Consider the following 21,455-nt stretch of genomic DNA (forward strand, 5'->3'; position numbering starts at 1 on the left):
TTTTAATCAAAAAATGTAAAAAAAATTCAAAATAAATTCAATAATGGGATTATAAAGGCATTTAAACCGAGTAATAAGGCTTTTCTAGGCATGAGTGACTATAAATGAACTTTTCTTGACAATGGATGGCTTTTGCACCATGTTTCCCAAGGTAAACAATCTATTACAATCTGTTTTAATAAAAAAATGTAAAAAAAATTCAAAATAAATTCAATTATGGGTTTATAAAGGCATTTAAACCGAGTAATAAGGCTTTTCTAGGCATGAATGACTATAAATGATCTTTTCTTGACAATGGATGGCTTTCGCTCCACGTTTCCCGAGGCAAACAATCAATTACAATCTGTTTTAATCAAAAAAAGTAAAAACAATTCAAAATAAATTCAATAATGGGATTATAATGGCATTTAAACCGAGTAATAAGGCTTTTCTAGGCTTGATTGACTATAAATGAACTTTTCTTGACAATGGATGGCTTTCGCACCACGTTTCCCGAGGCAAACAATCAATTACAATCTGTTTTAATCAAAAAATGTAAAAACAATTCAAAATAAATTCAATAATGGGATTATAAAGGCATTTAAACCGAGTAATAAGGCTTTTCTAGGCTTGAGTGACTATAAATGAACTTTTCTTGACAATGGATGGCTTTTGCTCCATGTTTCCCGAGGTAAACAATCAATTACAATCTGTTTTAATAAAAAAATGTAAAAAAAATTCAAAATAAATTCAATTATGGGGTTATAAAGGCATTTCAACCGAGTAATAAGGCTTTTCTAGGCATGAGTGACTATAAATGATCTTTTCTTGTCAATGGATGGCTTTCGCTCCACGTTTCCCGAGGCAAACAATCAATTACAATATGTTTTAATCAAAAAATGTAAAAACAATTCAAAATAAATTCAATAATGGGATTATAAAGGCATTTAAACCGAGTAATAAGGCTTTTCTAGGCATGAGTGACTATAAATGATCTTTTCTTCACAACGGATGGCTTTCGCTCCACGTTTCCCGAGGTAAACAAACAATTACAATCTGTTTTAATCAAAAAATGTAAAAAAAAATTCAAAATAAATTCAATAATGGGATTATAAAGGCATTTAAACTGAGTAATAAGGCTTTTCTAGGCTTGACTGACTATAAATGAACTTTTCTTGACAATGGATGGCTTTTGCTCCATGTTTCTAGAGGTAAACATTCAATTACAATATGTTTTAATCAAAAAATGTAAAAAAAATTCAAAATAAATTCAATAATGGGATTATAAAGGCATTTAAACCGAGTAATAAGGCTTTTCTAGGCAAGAGTGACTATAAATGAACTTTTCTTGACAATGGATGGCTTTCGCTCCACGTTTCCCAAGGCAAACAATCAATTACAATCTGTTTTAATCAAAAAATGTAAAAACAATTCAAAACAAATTCAATAATGGGATTATAAAGGCATTTAAACCGAGTAATAAGGCTTTTCTAGGCATGAGTGACTGTAAATGAACTTTTCTTGACAATGGATGGCTTTCGCTCCACGTTTCCCGAGGCAAACAATCAATTACAATCTGTTTTAATCAAAAAATGTAAAAAAAATTCAAAAGAAATTCAATAATGGGATTATAAAGGCATTTAAACCGAGTAATAAGGCTTTTCTAGGCATGAGTGACTATAAATGAACTTTTCTTGACAATGGATGGCTTTCGCTCCACGTTTCCCGAGGTAAACAATCAATTACAATCTGTTTTAATCAAAAAATGTAAAAACAATTCAAAATAAATTCAATAATGGGATTATAAAGGCATTTAAACCGAGTAATAAGGCTTTTCTAGGCTTGAGTGACTATAAATGAACTTTTCTTGACAATGGATGGCTTTTGCTCCATGTTTCCCGAGGTAAACAATCTATTACAATCTGTTTTAATAAAAAAATGTAAAAAAATATCGAAATAAATTCAATTATGGGTTTATAAAGGCATTTAAACCGAGTAATAAGGCTTTTCTAGGCATGAGTGACTATAAATGATCTTTTCTTGTCAATGGATGGCTTTCGCTCCATGTATTTAGAGGTAAACATTCAATTACAATATGTTTTAATCAAAAAATGTAAAAAAAATTCAAAATAAATTCAATAATGGGATTATAAAGGCATTTAAACCGAGTAATAAGGCTTTTCTAGGCATGAGTGACTATAAATGAACTTTTCTTGACAATGGATGGCTTTCGCTCGACGTTTCCCGAGGTAATCAATCAATTACAATCTGTTTTAATCAAAAAATGTAAAAATAATTCAAAATAAATTCAATAATGGGATTATAAAGGCATTTAAACCGAGTAATAAGGCTTTTCTAGGCTTGATTGACTATAAATGAACTTTTCTTGACAATGGATGGCTTTTGCTCCATGTTTCTAGAGGTAAACAATCTATTACAATATGTTTTAATCAAAAAATGTAAAAAAAAATTCAAAATAAATTCAATAATGGGATTATAAAGGCATTTAAACCGAGTAATAAGGCTTTTCTAGGCATGAGTGACTATAAATGAACTTTTCTTGACAATGGATGGCTTTCGCTCCACGTTTCCCGAGGTAAACAATCAATTACAATATGTTTTAATCAAAAAATGTAAAAACAATTCAAAATAAATTCAATAATGGGTTATAAAGGCATTTAAACCGAGTAATAAGGCTTTTCTAGGCATGAGTGACTATAAATGAACTTTTCTTGACAATGGATGGCTTTCGCTCCACGTTTCCCGAGGCAAACAATCAATTACAATCTGTTTTAATCAAAAAATGTAAAAACAATTCAAAATAAATTCAATAATGGGATTATAAAGGCATTTAAACCGAGTAATAAGGCTTTTCTAGCCTTGAGTGACTATAAATGAACTTTTCTTGACAATGGATGGCTTTTGCTCCATGTTTCCCGAGGTAAACAATCTATTACAATCTGTTTTAATAAAAAAATGTAAAAAAATATCGAAATAAATTCAATTATGGGTTTATAAAGGCATTTAAACCGAGTAATAAGGCTTTTCTAGGCATGAGTGACTATAAATGATCTTTTCTTGTCAATGGATGGCTTTCGCTCCATGTATTTAGAGGTAAACATTCAATTACAATATGTTTTAATCAAAAAATGTAAAAAAAATTCAAAATAAATTCAATAATGGGATTATAAAGGCATTTAAACCGAGTAATAAGGCTTTTCTAGGCATGAGTGACTATAAATGAACTTTTCTTGACAATGGATGGCTTTCGCTCCACGTTTCCCGAGGCAAACAATCAATTACAATCTGTTTTAATCAAAAAATGTAAAAACAATTCAAAATAAATTCAATAATGGGATTATAAAGGCATTTAAACCGAGTAATAAGGCTTTTCTAGGCTTGATTGACTATAAATGAACTTTTCTTGACAATGGATGGCTTTTGCTCCATGTTTCTAGAGGTAAACAATCTATTACAATATGTTTTAATCAAAAAATGTAAAAAAAATTCAAAATAAATTCAATAATGGGATTATAAAGGCATTTAAACCGAGTAATAAGGCTTTTCTAGGCATGAGTGACTATAAATGAACTTTTCTTGACAATGGATGGCTTTCGCTCCACGTTTCCCGAGGTAAACAATCAATTACAATCTGTTTTAATCAAAAAATGTAAAAACAATTCAAAATAAATTCAATAATGGGTTATAAAGGCATTTAAACCGAGTAATAAGGCTTTTCTAGGCATGAGGGACTATAAATGAACTTTTCTTGACAATGGATGGCTTTCGCTCCACGTTTCCCGAGGCAAACAATCAGTTACAATCTATTTTAATCAAAAAATGTAAAAACAATTCAAAATAAATTCAATAATGGGATTATAAAGGCATTTAAACCGAGTAATAAGGCTTTTCTAGGCATGAGTGACTATAAATGAACTTTTCTTGACAATGGATGGCTTTCGCTCCACGTTTCCCAAGGCAAACAATCAATTACAATCTGTTTTAATCAAAAAATGTAAAAACAATTCAAAATAAATTCAATAATGGGATTATAAAGGCATTTAAACCGAGTAATAAGGCTTTTCTAGGCATGAGTGACTGTAAATGAACTTTTCTTGACAATGGATGGCTTTCGCTCCACGTTGCCCGAGGCAAACAATCAATTACAATCTGTTTTAATTAAAAAATGTAAAAAAAAATCAAAATAAATTCAATAATGGGATTATAAAGGCATTTAAACCGAGTAATAAGGCTTTTCTAGGCATGAGTGACTATAAATGAACTTTTCTTGACAATGGATGGCTTTTGCTCCATGTTTCTAGAGGTAAACATTCAATTACAATATGTTTTAATCAAAAAATGTAAAAAAAATTCAAAATAAATTCAATAATGGGATTATAAAGGCATTTAAACCGAGTAATAAGGCTTTTCTAGGCATGAGTGACTATAAATGAACTTTTCTTGACAATGGATGGCTTTTGCACCATGTTTCCCAAGGTAAACAATCTATTACAATCTGTTTTAATAAAAAAATGTAAAAAAAATTCAAAATAAATTCAATTATGGGTTTATAAAGGCATTTAAACCGAGTAATAAGGCTTTTCTAGGCATGAATGACTATAAATGATCTTTTCTTGACAATGGATGGCTTTCGCTCCACGTTTCCCGAGGCAAACAATCAATTACAATCTGTTTTAATCAAAAAATGTAAAAACAATTCAAAATAAATTCAATAATGGGATTATAATGGCATTTAAACCGAGTAATAAGGCTTTTCTAGGCTTGATTGACTATAAATGAACTTTTCTTGACAATGGATGGCTTTCGCACCACGTTTCCCGAGGCAAACAATCAATTACAATCTGTTTTAATCAAAAAATGTAAAAACAATTCAAAATAAATTCAATAATGGGATTATAAAGGCATTTAAACCGAGTAATAAGGCTTTTCTAGGCTTGAGTGACTATAAATGAACTTTTCTTGACAATGGATGGCTTTTGCTCCATGTTTCTCGAGGTAAACAATCAATTACAATCTGTTTTAATAAAAAAATGTAAAAAAAATTCAAAATAAATTCAATTATGGGGTTATAAAGGCATTTCAACCGAGTAATAAGGCTTTTCTAGGCATGAGTGACTATAAATGATCTTTTCTTGTCAATGGATGGCTTTCGCTCCACGTTTCCCGAGGCAAACAATCAATTACAATATGTTTTAATCAAAAAATGTAAAAACAATTCAAAATAAATTCAATAATGGGATTATAAAGGCATTTAAACCGAGTAATAAGGCTTTTCTAGGCATGAGTGACTATAAATGATCTTTTCTTCACAACGGATGGCTTTCGCTCCACGTTTCCCGAGGTAAACAAACAATTACAATCTGTTTTAATAAAAAAATGTAAAAAAAAATTCAAAATAAATTCAATAATGGGATTATAAAGGCATTTAAACTGAGTAATAAGGCTTTTCTAGGCTTGACTGACTATAAATGAACTTTTCTTGACAATGGATGGCTTTTGCTCCATGTTTCTAGAGGTAAACATTCAATTACAATATGTTTTAATCAAAAAATGTAAAAAAAATTCAAAATAAATTCAATAATGGGATTATAAAGGCATTTAAACCGAGTAATAAGGCTTTTCTAGGCAAGAGTGACTATAAATGAACTTTTCTTGACAATGGATGGCTTTCGCTCCACGTTTCCCAAGGCAAACAATCAATTACAATCTGTTTTAATCAAAAAATGTAAAAACAATTCAAAATAAATTCAATAATGGGATTATAAAGGCATTTAAACCGAGTAATAAGGCTTTTCTAGGCATGAGTGACTGTAAATGAACTTTTCTTGACAATGGATGGCTTTCGCTCCATGTTTCCCGAGGCAAACAATCAATTACAATCTGTTTTAATCAAAAAATGTAAAAAAAATTCAAAAGAAATTCAATAATGGGATTATAAAGGCATTTAAACCGAGTAATAAGGCTTTTCTAGGCATGAGTGACTATAAATGAACTTTTCTTGACAATGGATGGCTTTCGCTCCACGTTTCCCGAGGTAAACAATCAATTACAATCTGTTTTAATCAAAAAATGTAAAAACAATTCAAAATAAATTCAATAATGGGATTATAAAGGCATTTAAACCGAGTAATAAGGCTTTTCTAGGCTTGAGTGACTATAAATGAACTTTTCTTGACAATGGATGGCTTTTGCTCCATGTTTCCCGAGGTAAACAATCTATTACAATCTGTTTTAATAAAAAAATGTAAAAAAATATCGAAATAAATTCAATTATGGGTTTATAAAGGCATTTAAACCGAGTAATAAGGCTTTTCTAGGTATGAGTGACTATAAATGATCTTTTCTTGTCAATGGATGGCTTTCGCTCCATGTATTTAGAGGTAAACATTCAATTACAATATGTTTTAATCAAAAAATGTAAAAAAAATTCAAAATAAATTCAATAATGGGATTATAAAGGCATTTAAACCGAGTAATAAGGCTTTTCTAGGCATGAGTGCCTATAAATGAACTTTTCTTGACAATGGATGGCTTTCGCTCCACGTTTCCCGAGGTAAACAATCAATTACAATCTGTTTTAATCAAAAAATGTAAAAACAATTCAAAATAAATTCAATAATGGGATTATAAAGGCATTTAAACCGAGTAATAAGGCTTTTCTAGGCTTGATTGACTATAAATGAACTTTTCTTGACAATGGATGGCTTTTGCTCCATGTTTCTAGAGGTAAACAATCTATTACAATATGTTTTAATCAAAAAATGTAAAAAAAAATTCAAAATAAATTCAATAATGGGATTATAAAGGCATTTAAACCGAGTAATAAGGCTTTTCTAGGCATGAGTGACTATAAATGAACTTTTCTTGACAATGGATGGCTTTCGCTCCACGTTTCCCGAGGTAAACAATCAATTACAATATGTTTTAATCAAAAAATGTAAAAACAATTCAAAATAAATTCAATAATGGGTTATAAAGGCATTTAAACCGAGTAATAAGGCTTTTCTAGGCATGAGTGACTATAAATGAACTTTTCTTGACAATGGATGGCTTTCGCTCCACGTTTCCCGAGGCAAACAATCAATTACAATCTGTTTTAATCAAAAAATGTAAAAACAATTCAAAATAAATTCAATAATGGGATTATAAAGGCATTTAAACCGAGTAATAAGGCTTTTCTAGGCTTGATTGACTATAAATGAACTTTTCTTGACAATGGATGGCTTTTGCTCCATGTTTCTAGAGGTAAACAATCTATTACAATATGTTTTAATCAAAAAATGTAAAAAAAATTCAAAATAAATTCAATAATGGGATTATAAAGGCATTTAAACCGAGTAATAAGGCTTTTCTAGGCATGAGTGACTATAAATGAACTTTTCTTGACAATGGATGGCTTTCGCTCCACGTTTCCCGAGGTAAACAATCAATTACAATCTGTTTTAATCAAAAAATGTAAAAACAATTCAAAATAAATTCAATAATGGGTTATAAAGGCATTTAAACCGAGTAATAAGGCTTTTCTAGGCATGAGTGACTATAAATGAACTTTTCTTGACAATGGATGGCTTTCGCTCCACGTTTCCCGAGGCAAACAATCAGTTACAATCTATTTTAATCAAAAAATGTAAAAACAATTCAAAATAAATTCAATAATGGGATTATAAAGGCATTTAAACCGAGTAATAAGGCTTTTCTAGGCATGAGTGACTATAAATGAACTTTTCTTGACAATGGATGGCTTTCGCTCCACATTTCCCGAGGCTAACAATCAGTTACAATCTGTTTTAATCAAAAAATGTAAAAACAATTCAAAATAAATTCAATAATGGGATTATAAAGGCATTTAAACCGAGTAATAAGGCTTTTCTAGGATTGAGTGACTATAAATGATTTTTTCTTGACAATGGATGGCTTTCGCTCCACGTTTCTCGAGGCAAACAATCAATTACAATCTGTTTTAATCAAAAAATGTAAAAACAATTCAAAATAAATTCAATAATGGTATTATAAAGGCATTTAAACAGAGTAATAAGGCTTTTCTAGGCATGAGTGACTATAAATGAACTTTTCTTGACAATGGATGGCTTTCGGTCCACGTTTCCCAAGGCAAACAATCAATTACAATCTGTTTTAATCAAAAAATGTAAAAACAATTCAAAATAAATTCAATAATGAGATTATAAAGGCATTTAAACCGAGTAATAAGGCTTTTCTAGGCTTGAGTGACTATAAATGAACTTTTCTTGACAATGGATGGCTTTCGCTCGAAGTTTCCCGAGGTAAACAATCAATTACAATCTGTTTTAATCAAAAAATGTAAAAAAAATTCAAAATAAACTCAATAATGGGATTATTAAGGCATTTAAACCGAGTAATAAGGCTTTTCTAGGCATGAGTGACTATAAATGAACTTTTGTTGACAATGGATGGCTTTCGCTCCACGTTTCTCGAGGCAAACAATCAATTGCAATCTGTTTTAATCAAAAAATGTAAAAAACATTCAAAATAAATTCAATAATGGGATTATAAAGGCATTTAAACCGAGTAATAAGGCTTTTCTAGGCATGAGTGACTATAAATGAACTTTTCTTGACAATGGATGGCTTTCGCTCCACGTTTCCTGAGGCAAACAATCAGTTACAATCTGTTTTAATCAAAAAATGTAAAAACAATTCAAAATAAATTCAATAATGGGATTATAAAGGCATTTAAACCGAGTAATAAGGCTTTTCTAGGCTTGAGTGACTATAAATGAACTTTTCTTGACAATGGATGGCTTTTGCTCCATGTTTCCCGAGGTAAACAATCAATTACAATCTGTTTTAATAAAAAAATTTAAAAAAAATTCAAAATAAATTCAATTATGGGTTTATAAAGGCATTTAAACCGAGTAATAAGGCTTTTCTAGGCATGAGTGACTATAAATGATCTTTTCTTGACAACGGATGGCTTTCGCTCCACGTTTCCCGAGGCAAACAATCAATTACAATCTGTTTTAATCAAAAAATGTAAAAAAAAATTCAAAATAAATTCAATAATGGGATTATAAAGGCATTTAAACTGAGTAATAAGGCTTTTCTAGGCTTGAGTGACTATAAATGAACTTTTCTTGACAATGGATGGCTTTTGCTCCATGTTTCTAGAGGTAAACATTCAATTACAATATGTTTTAATCAAAAAATGTAAAAAAAATTCAAAATAAATTCAATAATGGGATTATAAAGGCATTTAAACCGAGTAATAAGGCTTTTCTAGGCATGAGTGACTATAAATGAACTTTTCTTGACAATTAATGGCTTTCGCTCCACGTTTCCCGAGGCAAACAATCAGTTACAATCTGTTTTAATCAAAAAATGTAAAAACAATTCAAAATAAATTCAATAATGGGATTATAAAGGCATTTAAACCGAGTAATAAGGCTTTTCTAGGATTGAGTGACTATAAATGAACTTTTCTTGACAATGGATGGCTTTCGCTCCATGTTTCCCGAGGTAAACAATCAATTACAATCTGTTTTAATAAAAAAATGTAAAAAAAATTCAAAATAAATTCAATTATGGGGTTATAAAGGCATTTAAACCGAGTAATAAGGCTTTTCTAGGCACGAGTGACTATAAATGATCTTTTCTTGACAATGGATGGCTTTCGCTCCACGTTTCCCGAGGCAAACAATCAATTACAATATGTTTTAATCAAAAAATGTAAAAACAATTCAAAATAAATTCAATAATGGGATTATAAAGGCATTTAAACCGAGTAATAAGGCTTTTCTAGGCATGAGTGACTATAAATGAACTTTTCTTGACAATGGATGGCTTTCGCTCCACGTTTTCCGAGGCAAACAATCAATTACAATATGTTTTAATCAAAAAATGTAAAAAAAATTCAAAATAAATTCAATAATGGGATTATGAAGGCATTTAAACCGAGTAATAAGGCTTTTCTAGGCATGAGTGACTATAAATGAACTTTTCTTGACAATGGATGGCTTTCGCTCCACATTTCCCGAGGCTAACAATCAGTTACAATCTGTTTTAATCAAAAAATGTAAAAACAATTCAAAATAAATTCAATAATGGGATTATAAAGGCATTTAAACTGAGTAATAAGGCTTTTCTAGGCTTGAGTGACTATAAATGAACTTTTCTTGACAATGGATGGCTTTTGCTCCATGTTTCTAGAGGTAAACATTCAATTACAATATGTTTTAATCAAAAAATGTAAAAAAAATTCAAAATAAATTCAATAATGGGATTATAAAGGCATTTAAACCGAGTAATAAGGCTTTTCTAGGCATGAGTGACTATAAATGAACTTTTCTTGACAATTAATGGCTTTCGCTCCACGTTTCCCGAGGCAAACAATCAATTACAATATGTTTTAATCAAAAAATGTAAAAAAAATTCAAAATAAATTCAATAATGGGATTATAAAGGCATTTAAACCGAGTAATAAGGCTTTTCTAGGCATGAGTGACTATAAATGAACTTTTCTTGACAATGGATGGCTTTTGCTCCATGTTTCTAGAGGTAAACATTCAATTACAATATGTTTTAATCAAAAAATGTAAAAAAAATTCAAAATAAATTCAATAATGGGATTATAAAGGCATTTAAACCGAGTAATAAGGCTTTTCTAGGCATGAGTGACTATAAATGAACTTTTCTTGACAATTAATGGCTTTCGCTCCACGTTTCCCGAGGCAAACAATCAATTACAATATGTTTTAATCAAAAAATGTAAAAACAATTCAAAATAAATTCAATAATGGGATTATAAAGGCATTTAAACTGAGTAATAAGGCTTTTCTAGGCTTGAGTGACTATAAATGAACTTTTCTTGACAATGGATGGCTTTTGCTCCATGTTTCTAGAGGTAAACATTCAATTACAATATGTTTTAATCAAAAAATGTAAAAAAAATTCAAAATAAATTCAATAATGGGATTATAAAGGCATTTAAACCGAGTAATAAGGCTTTTCTAGGCATGAGTGACTATAAATGAACTTTTCTTGACAATTAATGGCTTTCGCTCCACGTTTCCCGAGGCAAACAATCAATTACAATATGTTTTAATCAAAAAATGTAAAAAAAATTCAAAATAAATTCAATAATGGGATTATAAAGGCATTTAAACCGAGTAATAAGGCTTTTCTAGGCATGAGTGACTATAAATGAACTTTTCTTGACAATTAATGGCTTTCGCTCCACGTTTCCCGAGGCAAACAATCAGTTACAATCTGTTTTAATCAAAAAATTTAAAAAAAAATTCAAAATAAATTCAATAATGGGATTATAAAGGCATTTAAACCGAGTAATAAGGCTTTTCTAGGCATGAGTGACTGTAAATGAACTTTTCTTGACAATGGATGGCTTTCGCTCCACGTTGCCCGAGGCAAACAATCAATTACAATCTGTTTTAATCAAAAAATGTAAAAAAAATTCAAAAGAAATTCAATAATGGGATTATAAAGGCATTTAAACTGAGTAATAAGGCTTTTCTAGGCTTGAGTGACTATAAATGAACTTTTCTTGACAATGGATGGCTTTTGCTCCATGTTTCTAGAGGTAAACATTCAATTACAATATGTTTTAATCAAAAAATGTAAAAAAAATTCAAAATAAATTCAATAATGGGATTATAAAGGCATTTAAACCGAGTAATAAGGCTTTTCTAGGCATGAGTGACTATAAATGAACTTTTCTTGACAATTAATGGCTTTCGCTCCACGTTTCCCGAGGCAAACAATCAGTTACAATCTGTTTTAATCAAAAAATGTAAAAACAATTCAAAATAAATTCAATAATGGGATTATAAAGGCATTTAAACCGAGTAATAAGGCTTTTCTAGGCTTGATTGACTATAAATGAACTTTTCTTGACAATGGATGGCTTTTGCTCCATGTTTCTAGAGGTAAACAATCTATTACAATATGTTTTAATCAAAAAATGTAAAAAAAATTCAAAATAAATTCAATAATGGGATTATAAAGGCATTTAAACCGAGTAATAAGGCTTTTCTAGGCATGAGTGACTATAAATGAACTTTTCTTGACAATGGATGGCTTTCGCTCCATGTTTCCCGAGGTAAACAATCAATTACAATCTGTTTTAATAAAAAAATGTAAAAAAAATTCAAAATAAATTCAATTATGGGGTTATAAAGGCATTTAAACCGAGTAATAAGGCTTTTCTAGGCACGAGTGACTATAAATGATCTTTTCTTGACAATGGATGGCTTTCGCTCCACGTTTCCCGAGGCAAACAATCAATTACAATATGTTTTAATCAAAAAATGTAAAAACAATTCAAAATAAATTCAATAATGGGATTATAAAGGCATTTAAACCGAGTAATAAGGCTTTTCTAGGCATGAGTGACTATAAATGAACTTTTCTTGACAATGGATGGCTTTCGCTCCACGTTTTCCGAGGCAAACAATCAATTACAATATGTTTTAATCAAAAAATGTAAAAAAAATTCAAAATAAATTCAATAATGGGATTATGAAGGCATTTAAACCGAGTAATAAGGCTTTTCTAGGCATGAGTGACTATAAATGAACTTTTCTTGACAATGGATGGCTTTCGCTCCACATTTCCCGAGGCTAACAATCAGTTACAATCTGTTTTAATCAAAAAATGTAAAAACAATTCAAAATAAATTCAATAATGGGATTATTAAGGCATTTAAACCGAGTAATAAGGCTTTTCTAGGCATGAGTGACTATAAATGAACTTTTGTTGACAATGGATGGCTTTCGCTCCACGTTTCTCGAGGCAAACAATCAATTGCAATCTGTTTTAATAAAAAAATGTAAAAAACATTCAAAATAAATTCAATAATGGGATTATAAAGGCATTTAAACCGAGTAATAAGGCTTTTCTAGGCATGAGTGACTATAAATCAACTTTTCTTGACAATGGATGGCTTTCGCTCCACGTTTCCCGAGGCAAACAATCAGTTACAATCTGTTTTAATCAAAAAATGTAAAAACAATTCAAAATAAATTCAATAATGAGATTATAAAGGCATTTAAACCGAGTAATAAGGCTTTTCTAGGCTTGAGTGACTATAAATGAACTTTTCTTGACAATGGATGGCTTTTGCTCCATGTTTCTAGAGGTAAACATTCAATTACAATATGTTTTATTCAAAAAATGTAAAAAACATTCAAAATAAATTCAATAATGGGATTATAAAGGCATTTAAACCGAGTAATAAGGCTTTTCTAGGCATGAGTGACTATAAATGAACTTTTCTTGACAATGGATGGCTTTCGCTCCACGTTTCCCGAGGCAAAAAATCAGTTACAATCTGTTTTAATCAAAAAATGTAAAAACAATTCAAAATAAATTCAGTAATGGGATTATAAAGGCATTTAAACCGAGTAATAAGGCTTTTCTAAGCTTGAGTGACTATAAATGAACTTTTCTTGACAATGGATGGCTTTTGCTCCATGTTTCTAGAGGTAAACATTCAATTACAATATGTTTTATTCAAAAAATGTAAAAAACATTCAAAATAAATTCAATAATGGGATTATAAAGGCATTTAAACCGAGTAATAAGGCTTTTCTAGGCATGAGTGACTATAAACGAACTTTTCTTGACAATGGATGGCTTTCGCTCCACGTTTCCCGAGGCAAACAATCAATTACAATCTGTTTTAATCAAAAAATGTAAAAACAATTCAAAATAAATTCAATAATGGAATTATAAAGGCATTTAAACCGAGTAATAAGGCTTTTCTAGGCATGAGTGACTATAAATGAACTTTTCTTGACAATGGATGGCTTTCGCTCCATGATTCCCGAGGCAAACAATCAATTACAAGCTGTTTTAATCAAAAAATGTAAAAAAAATTCAAAATTAATTCAATAATGGGATTATAAAGGCATTTAAACCGAGTAATAAAGCTTTTCTAGGCATGAGTGACTATAAATGAACTTTTCTTGACAATGGATGGCATTCGCTCCATGTTTCCCGAGGCAAACAATCAATTACAATCTGTTTTAATCAAAAAATGTAAAAACAATTCAAAATAAATTCAATAATGGGATTATAAAGGCATTTAAACCGAGTAATAAGGCTTTTCTAAGCTTGAGTGACTATAAATGAACTTTTCTTGACATTGGATGGCTTTTGCTCCATGTTTCCTGAGGTAAACAATCAATTACAATCTGTTTTAATAAAAAAATGTAAAAAAAATTCAAATTAAATTCAATTATGGGGTTATAAAGGCATTTAAACCGAGTAATAAGGCTTTTCTAGGCATGAGTGACTATAAATGATCTTTTCTTGACAATGGATGGCTTTCGCTCCACGTTTCCCGAGGCAAACAATCAATTACAATCTGTTTTAATCAAAAAATGTAAAAAAAATTCAAAATAAATTCAATAATGGGATTATAAAAGCATTTAAACTGAGTAATAAGGCTTTTCTAGGCTTGAGTGACTATAAATGAACTTTTCTTGACAATGGATGGCTTTTGCTCCATGTTTCTAGAGGTAAACATTCAATTACAATATCTTTTAATCAAAAAATGTAAAAAAAATTCAAAATAAATTCAATAATGGGATTATAAAGGCATTTAAACCGAGTAATAAGGCATTTCTAGGCATGAGTGACTATAAATGAACTTTTCTTTACAATGGATGGCTTTCGCTCCACGTTTCCCGAGGCAAACAATCAGTTACAATCTGTTTTAATCAAAAAATGTAAAAACAATTCAAAATAAATTCAGTAATGGGATTATAAAGGCATTTAAACCGAGTAATAATGCTTTTCTAGGCTTGAGTGACTATAAATGAACTTTTCTTGACAATGGATGGCTTTTGCTCCATGTTTCCCGAGGTAAACAATCAATCACAATCTGTTTTAATAAAAAAATGTAAAAAAAATTCAAAATAAATTCAATTATGGGGTTATAAAGGCATTTAAACCGAGTAATAAGGCTTTTCTAGGCATGAGTGACTATAAATGATCTTTTCTTGACAATGGATGGCTTTCGCTCCACGTTTCCCGAGGCAAACAATCAATTACAATCTGTTTTAATCAAAAAATGTAAAAAAAATTCAAAATAAATTCAATAATGGGATTATAAAGGCATTTAAACTGAGTAATAAGGCTTTTCTAGGCTTGAGTGACTATAAATGAACTTTTCTTGACAATGGATGGCTTTTGCTCCATGTTTCTAGAGGTAAACATTCAATTACAATATGTTTTAATCAAAAAAGATAAAAAAAATTCAAAATAAATTCGATAATGGGATTATAAATGCATTTAAACCGAGTAATAAGGCTTTTCTAGGCATGAGTGACTATAAATGAACTTTTCTTGACAATGGATGGCTTTCGCTCCACGTTTCCCGAGGTAAACAATCAATTACAATATGTTTTAATCAAAAAATGTAAAAACAATTCAAAATAAATTCAATAATGGGATTATAAAGGCATTTAAACCGAGTAATAAGGCTTTTCTACGCATGAGTGACTATAAATGAACTTTTCTTGACAATGGATGGCTTTCGCTCCACGTTCCCCGAGGCAAACAATCAATTACAATCTGTTTTAATCAAAAAATGTAAAAACAATTCAAAATAAATTCAATAATGGGATTATAAAGGCATTTAAACCGAGTAATAAGGCTTTTCTAGGCATGAGTGACTATAAATGAACTTTTCTTGACAATGGATGGCTTTCGCTCCACGTTTCCCGAGGCAAACAATCAATTACAATATGTTTTAATCAAAAAATGTAAAAACAATTCAAAATAAATTCAATAATGAGATTATAAAGGCATTTAAACCGAGTAATAAGGCTTTTCTAGGCTTGAGTGACTATAAATGAACTTTTCTTGACGATGGATGGCTTTCGCTACAAGTTTCCCGTGGTAAACAATCAATTACAGTCTGTTTTAATCAAAAAATGTAAAAAAAATTCAAAATAAACTCAATAATGGGATTATAAAGGCATTTAAACCGAGTAATAAGGCTTTTCTAGGCATGAGTGACTATAAATGAACTTTTGTAGACAATGGATGGCTTTCGCTCCACGTTTCTCGAGGCAAACAATCAATTGCAATCTGTTTTAATCAAAAAATGTAAAAAACATTCAAAATAAATTCAATAATGGGATTATAAAGGCATTTAAACCGAGTAATAAGGCTTTTCTAGGCATGAGTGACTATAAATGAACTTTTCTTGACAATGGATGGCTTTCGCTCCACGTTTCCCGAGGCAAACAATCAGTTACAATCTGTTTTAATCAGAAAATGTAAAAACAATTCAAAATAAATTCAATAATGGGATTATAAAGGCATTTAAACCGAGTAATAAGGCTTTTCTAGGCTTGAGTGACTATAAATGAACTTTTCTTGACAATGGATGGCTTTTGCTCCATGTTTCTAGAGGTAAACATTCAATTACAATATGTTTTAATCAAAAAATGCAAAAAACTTTCAAAATAAATTCAATAATGAGATTATAAAGGCATTTAAACCGAGTAATAAGGCTTTTCTAGGCATGAGTGACTATAAATGAACTTTTCTTGACAATGGATGGCTTTCGCTCCACGTTTCCCGAGGCAAACAATCAGTTACAATCTGTTTTAATCAAAAAATGTAAAAACAATTCAAAATAAATTCAGTAATGGGATTATAAAGGCATTTAAACCGAGTAATAAGGCTTTTCTAGGCTTGAGTGACTATAAATGAACTTTTCTTGACAATGGATGGCTTTTGCTCCATGTTTCCCGAGGTAAACAATCAATCACAATCTGTTTTAATAAAAAAATGTAAAAAAAATTCAAAATAAATTCAATAATGGGATTATAAAGGCATTTAAACCGAGTAATAAGGCTTTTCTAGGCATGAATGACTATAAATGAACTTTTCTTGACAATGGATGGCTTTCGCTCCACGTTTCCCGAGGCAAACAATCAATTACAATCTGTTTTAATCAAAAAATGTAAAAACAATTCAAAATAAATTCAATAATGGGATTATAAAGGCATTTAAACCGAGTAATAAGGCTTTTCTAGGCATGAGTGACTCTAAATGAACTTTTCTTGACAATGGATGGCTTTCGCTCCACGATTCCCGAGGCAAACAATCAATTACAAGCTGTTTTAATCAAAAAATGTAAAAAAAATTCAAAATAAATTCAATAATGGGATTATAAAGGCATTTAAACCGAGTAATAAGGCTTTTCTAGGCATGAGTGACTATAAATGAACTTTTCTTGACAATGGATGGCATTCGCTCCATGTTTCCCGAGGCAAACAATCAATTACAATCTGTTTTAATCAAAAAATGTAAAAACAATTCAAAATAAATTCAATAATGGGATTATAAAGGCATTTAAACCGAGTAATAATGCTTTTCTAGGCATGAGTGACTATAAATGAACTTTTCTTGACAATGGATGGCATTCGCTCCATGTTTCCCGAGGCAAACAATCAATTACAATCTGTTTTAATCAAAAAATGTAAAAACAATTCAAAATAAATTCAATAATGGGATTATAAAGGCATTTAAACTGAGTAATAAGGCTTTTCTAGGCTTGAGTGACTATAAATGAACTTTTCTTGACAATGGATGGCTTTTGCTCCATGTTTCTAGAGGTAAACATTCAATTACAATATGTTTTAATCAAAAAATGTAAAAAAAATTCAAAATAAATTCAATAATGGGATTATAAAGGCATTTAAACCGAGTAATAAGGCTTTTCTAGGCATGAGTGACTATAAATGAACTTTTCTTAACAATTAATGGCTTTCGCTCCACGTTTCCGAGGTAAACAATCAGTTACAATCTGTTTTAATCAAAAAATGTAAAAACAATTCAAAATAAATTCAATAATGGGATTATAAAGGCATTTAAACCGAGTAATAAGGCTTTTCTAGGCTTGAGTGACTATAAATGAACTTTTCTTGACAATGGATGGCTTTCGCTCCAAGTTTCCCGAGGTAAACAATCAATTACAATCTGTTTTAATCAAAAAATGTAAAAAAAATTCAAAATAAACTCAATAATGGGATTATAAAGGCATTTAAACCGAGTAATAAGGCTTTTCTAGGCATGAGTGACTATAAATGAACTTTTCTTGACAATGGATGGCTTTCGCTCCACGATTCCCGAGGCAAACAATCAATTACAATCTGTTTTAATCAAAAAATGTAAAAACAATTCAAAATAAATTCAATAATGGGATTATAAAGGCATTTAAACCGAGTAATAAGGCTTTGCTAAGCTTGAGTGACTATAAATGAACTTTTCTTGACATTGGATGGCTTTTGCTCCATGTTTCCCGAGGTAAACAATCAATTACAATCTGTTTTAATAAAAAAATGTAAAAAAAATTCAAAATAAATTCAATTATGGGGTTATAAAGGCATTTAAACCGAGTAATAAGGCTTTTCTAGGCATGAGTGACTATAAATGATCTTTTCTTGACAATGGATGGCTTTCGCTCCATGTTTCCCGAGGCAAACAATCAATTACAATCTGTTTTAATCAAAAAATGTAAAAACAATTCAAAATAAATTCAATAATGGGATTATAAAGGCATTTAAACCGAGTAATAAGGCTTTTCTAAGCTTGAGTGACTATAAATGAACTTTTCTTGACATTGGATGGCTTTTGCTCCATATTTCCCGAGGTAAACAATCAATTACAATCTGTTTTAATAAAAAAATGAAAAAAAAATTCAAAATAAATTCAATTATGGGGTTATAAAGGCATTTAAACCGAGTAATAAGGCTTTTCTAGGCACGAGTGACTATAAATGATCTTTTCTTGACAATGGATGGCTTTCGCTCCACGTTTCCCGAGGCAAACAATCAATTACAATATGTTTTAATCAAAAAATGTAAAAAAAATTCAAAATAAATTCAATAATGGGATTATAAAGGCATTTAAACTGAGTAATAAGGCTTTTCTAGGCTTGAGTGACTATAAATGAACTTTTCTTGACAATGGATGGCATTCGCTCCATGTTTCCCGAGGCAAACAATCAATTACAATCTGTTTTAATCAAAAAATGTAAAAACAATTCAAAATAAATTCAATAATGGGATTATAAAGGCATTTAAACCGAGTAATAAGGCTTTTCTAGGCATGAGTGACTATAAATGAACTTTTCTTGACAATGGATGGCATTCGCTCCATGTTTCCCGCGGCAAACAATCAATTACAATCTGTTTTAATCAAAAAATGTAAAAACAATTCAAAATAAATTCAATAATGGGATTATAAAGGCATTTAAACCGAGTAATAAGGCTTTTCTAGGCTTGAGTGACTATAAATGAACTTTTCTTGACAATGGATGGCTTTTGCTCCATGTTTCTAGAGGTAAACATTCAATTACAATATGTTTTAATCAAAAAATGTTAAAAAAATTCAAAATAAATTCAATAATGGGATTATAAAGGCATTTAAACCGAGTAATAAGGCTTTTCTAGGCATGAGTGACTATAAATGAACTTTTGTTGACAATGGATGGCTTTCGCTCCAAGTTTCCCGAGATAAACAATCAATTACAATCTGTTTTAATCAAAAAATGTAAAAAAAATTCAAAATAAACTCAATAATGGGATTATAAAGGCATTTAAACCGAGTAATAAGGCTTTTCTAGGCATGAGTGACTATAAATGAACTTTTGTTGACAATGGATGGCTTTCGCTCCACGTTTCTCGAGGCAAACAATCAATTGCAATCTGTTTTAATCAAAAAAGGTAAAAAACATTCAAAATAAATTCAATAATGGGATTATAAAGGCATTTAAACCGAGTAATAAGGCTTTTCTAGGCATGAGTGACTATAAATGAACTTTTCTTGACAATGGATGGCTTTCGCTCCACGTTTCCTGAGGCAAACAATCAGTTACAATCTATTTTAATCAAAAAATGTAAAAACAATTCAAAATAAATTCAATAATGGGATTATAAAGGCATTTAAACCGAGTAATAAGGCTTTTCTAGGCTTGAGTGACTATAAATGAACTTTTCTTGACAATGGATGGCTTTTGCTCCATGTTTCTAGAGGTAAACAATCTATTACAATATGTTTTAATCAAAAAATGTAAAAAAAATTCAAAATAAATTCAATAATGGGATTATAAAGGCATTTAAACCGAGTAATAAGGCTTTTCTAGGCATGAGTGACTATAAATGAACTTTTCTTGACAATTAATGGCTTTCGCTCCACGTTTCCCGAGGCAAACAATCAGTTACAATCTGTTTTAATCAAAAACTGTAAAAACAATTAAAAATAAATTCAATAATGGGATTATAAAGGCATTTAAACCGAGTAATAAGACTTTTCTAGGCTTGAGTGACTATAAATGAACTTTTCTTGACAATGGATGGCTTTCGCTCCAAGTTTCCCGAGGTAAACAATCAATTACAATCTGTTTTAATCAAAAAATGTAAAAAAAATTCAAAATAAACTCAATAATGGGATTATAAAGGCATTTAAACCGAGTAATAAGGCTTTTCTAGGCATGAGTGACTATAAATGAACTTTTCTTGACAATGGATGGCTTTCGCTCCACGATTCCAGAGGCAAACAATCAATTACAAGCTGTTTTAATCAAAAAATGTAAAAAAAATTCAAAATAAATTCAATAATGGGATTATAAAGGCATTTAAACCGAGTAATAAGGCTTTTCTAGGCATGAGTGACTATAAATGAACTTTTCTTGACAATGGATGGCTTTCGCTCCACGTTTCCCGAGGCAAACAATCAGTTACAAACTGTTTTAATCAAAAAATGTAAAAATAATTCAAAATAAATTCAATAATGGGATTATAAAGGCATTTAAACCGAGTAATAAGGCTTTTCTAGGCTTGAGTGACTATAAATGAACTTTTCTTGACAATGGATGGCTTTTGCTCCATGTTTCTAGAGGTAAACATTCAATTACAATATGTTTTAATCAAAAAATGTAAAAAAAATTCAAAATAAATTCAATAATGGGATTATAAAGGCATTTAAACCGAGTAATAAGGCTTTTCTAGGCATTAGTGACTATAAATGAACTTTTCTTGACAATTAATGGCTTTCGCTCCACGTTTCCCGAGGCAAACAATCAGTTACAATCTGTTTTAATCAAAAAATGTAAAAACAATTCAAAATAAATTCAATAATGGGATTATAAAGGCATTTAAACCGAGTAATAAGGCTTTTCTAGGCTTGAGTGACTATAAATGAACTTTTCTTGACAATGGATGGCTTTCGCTCCATGTTTCCCGAGGTAAACAATCAATTACAATTTGTTTTAATAAAAAAATGTAAAAAAAATTCAAAATAAATTCAATTATGGGGTTATAAAGGCATTTAAACCGAGTAATAAGGCTTTTCTAGGCATGAGTGACTATAAATGAACTTTTCTTGACAATTAATGGCTTTCGCTCCACGTTTCTCGAGGCAAACAATCAGTTACAATCTGTT

The sequence above is a fragment of the Theobroma cacao genome, chromosome 6 (genome assembly GCF_053813885.1).
Source record: "Theobroma cacao isolate CCN51 chromosome 6, ASM5381388v1, whole genome shotgun sequence".
In the NCBI taxonomy this organism is placed as follows: domain Eukaryota; kingdom Viridiplantae; phylum Streptophyta; class Magnoliopsida; order Malvales; family Malvaceae; genus Theobroma; species Theobroma cacao.